Source organism: Nomascus leucogenys, chromosome 10 (genome assembly GCF_006542625.1).
Source record: "Nomascus leucogenys isolate Asia chromosome 10, Asia_NLE_v1, whole genome shotgun sequence".
Classification (NCBI taxonomy): Eukaryota; Metazoa; Chordata; class Mammalia; order Primates; family Hylobatidae; genus Nomascus; species Nomascus leucogenys.
In genome coordinates, this window is record NC_044390.1 from 29,219,405 (window position 1) to 29,226,412 (window position 7,008).

The window sequence follows — 7,008 nt, forward strand, 5'->3', positions numbered from 1 at the left end:
CAAGAAAGCAAATGCTTTGGGCAAGTAGCTTAACCTCTTTGTGTTCTACTTTTCCTTTCTCTCAATTGGGATAACAATATACAGGTGGTATTACAATGATGCTATTGTACAAAAAAAAAGTGCATTAAAAACAAGGTAAAAACTGCCAGCTGAGATTTTCTAAGTGCTTACCATGGACCAGGCACAGTTTTAAGCATTTGATACTTTCGAGTTCATTAGCTCTTATAAAATGACTGAATATACATAAGGTTCTCACATCAGGGCAGGGCACATGGCAAGCCCTTTTTAATTGTTAGTTGTGATTCTGAAAAACTGCTAAATAATAATCTGTATGATTAAACCTTTTTTTCCATTCTGATGGGCAGTTATCTCCTCATTTTCACTATTATGAATAGTGCTTTAGTGAACATCATTGTATGTATCTCCTTTGTGCATGTTTAAGAATTTCTGGGAGAAGGGAGCAGGGACATGGGAGAGTCTAGAAATAGAATGCTGTCATGCATTTAGCCTGTTTCCTTCATTCTGAAAAAAAAAAATCAGTAGTATATGTTTCCTCACTTCTCAAGAGAGCTTTAAAACATAAACAAATATTAGCCAGGTGTGGCAGCGTGCACTTTAATCCCTGTTACTTGGGAGGCTGAAGTAGGAGAATCGCTTGAACCTGGGAGGCGGAGGTTGCAGTGAGCTGAGATCATACCACTGCACTCCAGCCTGGGTGACAGAGCGAAACTCTGTCTCAAGAAAAAATTAAAATTAAAATAAATAAAAGATCACTTTTTTCTTTAAACATTGATTTGTAGATAGTATTTGAATTACAATGTGTACCAGTAGGATGGCTAACGGTGATTTACCTTTTAATTGTCAATTTGAATTAGAGGCTAAATTTAATTGAAAAAAATTTGCATGTAGACAACATTAATTTGGGAAGGTGTGATTATCAGTTTCTCTGCCTCTGTTCTTTGTTGTTTTTTGTTTGTTTTTATATTGTTGTTTTTGGTTTTGGCTGTTTGTTTCTGCAGATTGACATTAATTGCTGGCCTTGTGACCAGATACCGTTTTCCAGTTTTCAAGAGAAAGGGCGATACTTCAGGTTTTGTGACACATCCTAATGAGCTTTGCCAACTACTGTCCTACCACTCTTGTTCTGTATTTGAAGAACAAAGAGTGCAGATTTGAACAGGGCAGGTCCCAGCTCACCTGAATACCAATGAAAATTAAATCTCAGCCCGTGTCTCCGATTGCCCAGTGCCTCTCAATTTGCTGTGATTGTGTGAAACAGATTGCCCAGGGAGCTGGCCCTGGTCACAACATGCCTCACAAACTGAAACAGTGACAGCAGGGGTGATTGATAGAAATCCTTCTATGAGTAGCGGGTGCTACCCAGGTGAACCAAACCGTGGCCATTATTGTTTTGGGTCAGAATGCAATTAGTGTCAGAAACAAGAGCAGCCTTCTGAACTGTTCTGTGCTTCCTCTAAAGTAAGCATGCGGTAGTTTATAATATTTTTGTTTGCATTTCCCTGCCGCTGGTGAAGTGGAGAATCTCTTCATACTGTTCTTTTGTATTTCTTCTTTATTGTGTGTTTTTGCTCTTTGCCCATATATATGTTTTTATAAATTAATGGTTTATTATTTGATAATAATTACTCAAATCCAATGTCATTTTCTTACTTTCCTATTTTAATTTCTTACTTTATTTCATTTTTTTCATGGACACCTCTAATATCATATGACTTTATTTCTTTAATTGCACTTACTATTATTTTATTTTATTTTTAATTTTTTAATACAAAATTGAGATGGGGTCTCATTATATTGCCCAGGCAGGTCTCGAACTCCTGGGCTCAAGTGACCCTCCCACCATGGCCTCCCAAAGTGCTGGCATTACAGGCATGCCCCACTGCACCCAGCCTATGATTTTAAATTATCTTGTTATTTATTTCTTACTGTATTTGTTGCTACTAATTTGTTTATTCACTTATTTATTAGCAAGGATCTTGCCAGTTTTGTTTGCCATTGTATTTGTAACAGCCTGGTTTATAGAAGACACAAAGTATTTGATAAATTAATAAATAAATTGCATTGTTGCTTTGATACCTATAAAATACAGTAGATACAGTAGATACCTGTGATACATGATACACAATCAAGTATCTAGGGGATTGTGTAGGCACCAACCCCCTACACGATCAAAAGTTCAAATATAACTTTTAAGCCGGGTGCAGTGGCTCACACCTGTAATCCCAGCACTTTGGGAGGCCAAGATAGGCAGATCACTTGAGGCTAGGAGTTCCAGACCAGCTTGGCCAACATGGTGAATCCTCATCTCTACTAAAAAAAAAAAAAAAAAAATTAGCCAGGCATGGTGGCACACACCTGTAACCAGCTACTCGGGAGGCTGAGGTGGGAGAATCACTTGAACCCAGGAGGCAGAAGTTGCAGTGAGCCAAGATTAAGCCACTGCACTACAGCCTGGGCAACAGAGCGAGACTGTCTCAAAAAGGAAAAAGGCAAACATACATTTAAACTCCCCCAAAACTTAACTACTGATAGCCTGCTGTTGACCAGAAGCCTTACCAATAACACACACAGTTAACATATATTTTGTATGTTATATGGATTATGTACTGTTATCTTACAATAAAGTAAGCTAGAGAAAATGTTATTAAGAAATCAAAAGGAAGAGAAAATACATTTACTATTCATTAAATGGAAGTGAATCATCATAAAGTTCTTCTTCATCTTTGTTGTCTTCACCTTGAGTAGACTGAGGAGGAAGAAAAAGGGTTGGTCTAGCTGTCTCAGGGATGGCAGTGGGGAAGAAAATCTGCATCTAAGTGGAACTGTGCAACTCAAACCAGTGTTGTTCAAGGGTCGACTGTATACCAATATCTTGACATTAACAGATGGTGGATTATTGTGTGTTCTCCTCTAAATTAAACTTGAGTGAAAATCTGTTGCAAGCCCGGGTTTCAGTAGTTGAAAGAACCAAGGGAATTCTCTGGTGAGGGTTAGCAAAAACGTTTAGCTGAGTTGTAGGAGTTTCAAGGCAGTAAGGTAGGAAGGTTTCCTGTTTCAACCAGATCAGCTCCTCACTCATCAGCATTACTTTTTTTCTTTTTTTGAGATGGAGTCTCTCTGTTGCCCAGGCTGGAGTGCAATGGCATGATCTTGGCTCACTGCAAACTCCACCTCGTGGGTTCAAGCAATTCTCCTGCCTCAGCCTCCCCAGTAGCTAGGATTACAGGTGCATGCCACCACATCCAGCTAATTTTTGCATTTTTAGTAGAGACGGGGTTTCGCCATGTTGGCCAGGCTGGTCTCAAACTCCTGACCTCAGGTGATTCACCTGCCTTGGCCTCCCAAAGTGCTGGGATTACAGGTGTGAGCCACCGAGCCTGGCCACTCATCAGCATTTCACAGAGACATCCTGCACGAGCTGTTGTTTGAAGAAAGTTTCCATTGCTCAAAACAGGAAGTTGGGGTCATGTGGGAGAAATCACTGTTTTAGGGAATCTGGAGAAAAAGGTAATGGAAATAACTTTACATTTTAAGTTATATTTATTTTTCCCTTTAAACATCAGTGTGTTGTTATTATTAATGTTTTTATAATATAAAAATATAGGCCGGGCACGGTGGCTCACACCTGTAACCCCAGCACTTTGGGAGGCTGAAGCAGGTGGATCACTTGAGGTCAGGAGTTCAAGACCAACCTGATCAACATAGTGAAACACTGTCTCTACTAAAAATACAAAAATTAGCCGGGTATGGTGGCGAGTGCCTGTAATCCCAGCTATTTGGGAGGCTGAGGCAGGAGAATTGCTTGAACGAGGGAGGCGAAGGTTGCAGTGAGCCAAGATTGCACCATTGCACTGCAGCCCGGGCAACAGAGAGAGATTCCATCTCAAATATCTATATCTATATCTGTATCTATATCTATCTATATAATATAATAATATGATATATAATTACCTCTGGCTCAATTTTAAAGATTCAAGCAATTTATGCTCTTTAGAATTTTAGAAATAAGTGAAAAAATATGGAACACTTCATGCATTTGTAGTCATTTTTGTGCAGGGCCATGTTAATCTTCTCTGTATCATTCCAATTTTAGTATGTATGTTATCAAAATGAGCACCCTTTTGTCCATATTTTAAACTAGGATGGTAAATATTTCTTTTTGATTTATAGAAACTTTTTGTATAATAGGAATATTAATATTTGTCTATAAAATATGTTGCAAATTCTTTTCTTCCTAGCATGTCATTTGTCTATTAATTTTATTTATGGGCTGGGCATGGTGGCTCATGCCTGTAATCCTAGCACTTTAGGAGGCTATGTGTGAAGGATCGCTTGAGCTCAAGAGTTTGAGACCAGCCTGGGCAACAAAGTAAGACCCTGTCTCTACAAAAAGTACACTAATAAGCCAGGCATGTTGGTGCATGCCTGTAGTTCCAGTTACTTGGGAGGCTGAGGTGGAAGGATTGCTTGAGCCTGGGAGGTCCAGGCTGCAGTGAGCCATGATTGTGCCACTCCAGCCTGGGTGACAGAGCAAGACCTTATCTCAAAAAAAAAAAAAAATCATTTATGATCTCTTTCTTAGTATCAAAATTTTAAATTTTTATGTGGCCAAGTGCATATCTTTTCCTTGGTCTTCCTCACCCAAGATTATGAATATACAGTATTCCCCATATTTTCTTCACAGTTCTGTTTTTAACATTTATAGCATACTTTGAGGCAAGGATGTTAGTATAGTTTTCTTTCTGGATGAATCTCCAATGATTTCAATACCAATTTATTTAATAGTTCATTTTTTGTTTGTTTGAAATGTTTCCTGTATTATAAACAGGATTATGATTTAAACATATGTCTATTCTGAACTTACTGTTACATTGATACTATTTGTTGATACTATTCTTCTGCACTGATACCACACTGTTTTAATTACTATAGCTTTATAGCATGTTTTATTATCTGGTAGGACAAGGTTCCCTTCTCCATTTTTTTTTTAATTTCCGAAAATAGGCAGCTTTTACCAACCAATTTCTCTTTCATATAAACTTGCTTTTTTTTAAATCACTAAACTGCATTTTTATTTAAACAACATTAATTACAGTCTTTCCTCATGTGGGTCCTCTTTCCACCTTCAGGAAGGCTTCTGGAACTTTAGAAAAAGGAAAGGTTTGTTCAATAACTGGCCAAATTTTTCCCTCATCCACCAGTTCTGCAATGTCACCTAAACATGGACCACTGGCCATGAAAAACACTCAGCGATAATGGACTCCTTTCCAGAAATGCTTTAATGACTTCAAACCTACAGTGACTCCTGCCTGCAACATGCCATCTGCTATGCCCAATCGGTCCGTGTTCAGGAGGAAAGGACTCACCAAAGTCACACAGGTGGCTCCTGACCATTTATTGAGAAAATTTGGAGCCCATGTTTCAGTGGATCTGCCAACATTATCAAGGATGAAATCAAACAGTTTTAAGGATTTCAACTGCTCTTCCACACTTCCAGATTTGTAACCAATTACATCATCTGCCCCAAGCTTCTTTATAAATTCACTGGCATCTTGAGCACAAACTGCTGTCACATGAGCATCCCATGCTTTCATCACCTGTATAGCAAAAGTACCAACTCCGCCTGAAGCACCTAAGATTAGAACACGTTTTCCTGTGCAATTCTTGTCATTCAAGCCACCAACTTTGTTTATGGCAGACCAGGCTGTGAAAGCCACATATGGCAAAGAGGCAGCTTGGTATATGAGTGAGTGATTTGGGTTTGTGAGAGACCTCATTTCCACTGACTACAACAAACTCTGAAAGAGTGCCTTGTTTCCAAGGAGGAACTGCAGCCCAGACCTCCTCTCCAGGCTTGAAGTACTTCACATCAAGCCCACATTCCATCACCATGCCAGAGACATCCCAAACAAGAGTCAGAGGAAATTCTTCTCCTTTGATTTTCATGTATAAAGGATTAAGCTTCATATTTAAAGCTGTAGCTCCATAACCACTTCCATATTGACGTCTATAGGATTTACACTGGCAGCGTGAACTTTCACAATGACTTCCTTTGGATAGTGTATGATAGGTATCATCATGTTCTGAGTGAATTGAAGTACTTCATTCTTCCCATACTTATCTATCACCCAAGCAGGCGTGACAGTGCTCCTTGGAGAGGTAGTACAAATCCTTTTAATGGAAGGCTTTTGGACAACTTTGCTTCTCCAGAAGCAAACCACGTATCTGCGTTTCTTCTAAGTACACAAGTCTTCAGAAATTCCATTGTAAACACTGGTTGAACTGCATGCTCAAATTCAAATACACTTGGACTGGATCAAACTCTCACCCCTGAATTCAGTCAAATTCTGCCAAACACACGGGCTAGTTTCAAAATTGAGCATGCAAAATGGAGCATTCGAAAATGAAGTTAAACTAATGGACAGACCTGTCCTGGGAGCCCTCGGTGGAACAAGCAGACACCGCTTGCAATCCAATGCCAGAGAATCGAACGCTTGCCGACTGCTGCCACGACCTTGGCCGAGAATCTCCTTGCCTTCATATAAACTTTCAAGTTGGCTTGTCATTGCAAAAAATTGGTAAGATTTTGTTTGGAATTATATTGAATTTATACCTTAATTTGAAAGACTTAAAGTCTTTGCATAGTTTGTTTGTCCATTCCAGAAACTTATGTCTCTCTTAATTTACTCATGTCTTTTATATCTTTGAAAACAGTTTTCTAGTTTTCCTTTTCAAAAATTTTTTTTATTATACTTTAAGTTTTAGGGTACATGTGCACAATGTGCAGGTTTGTTACATATGTATACATGTGCCATGTTGGTGTGCTGCACCCATTAACTCTTCATTTAACATTAGGTATATCTCCCAGTGCTATACCTTCCCCCTTCCCCCATCCCACAACAGTCCCCGGAGTGTGATGTTCCCCTTCCTGTGTCCATGTGTTCTCATTGTTCAATACTCACCTATGAGTGAGAACATGAGGTGTTT

At 39.0% G+C, this 7,008-nt stretch overlaps 1 non-coding gene and 1 pseudogene across 1 annotated transcript; both read right to left on the bottom strand.

Annotated features, from left to right (window-relative positions):
- Nucleotides 1–4,033: 4,033 nt before the first annotated feature.
- On the bottom strand, nucleotides 4,034–4,138 carry LOC115837096. Its single transcript, XR_004032136.1, has one exon. It is a non-coding gene; the product is annotated as a U6 spliceosomal RNA (small nuclear RNA).
- A 958-nt stretch (nucleotides 4,139–5,096) lies between these two features.
- On the bottom strand, nucleotides 5,097–6,591 carry LOC100594423 (annotated as a pseudogene).
- Between the last annotated feature and the right edge of the window lie 417 nt (nucleotides 6,592–7,008).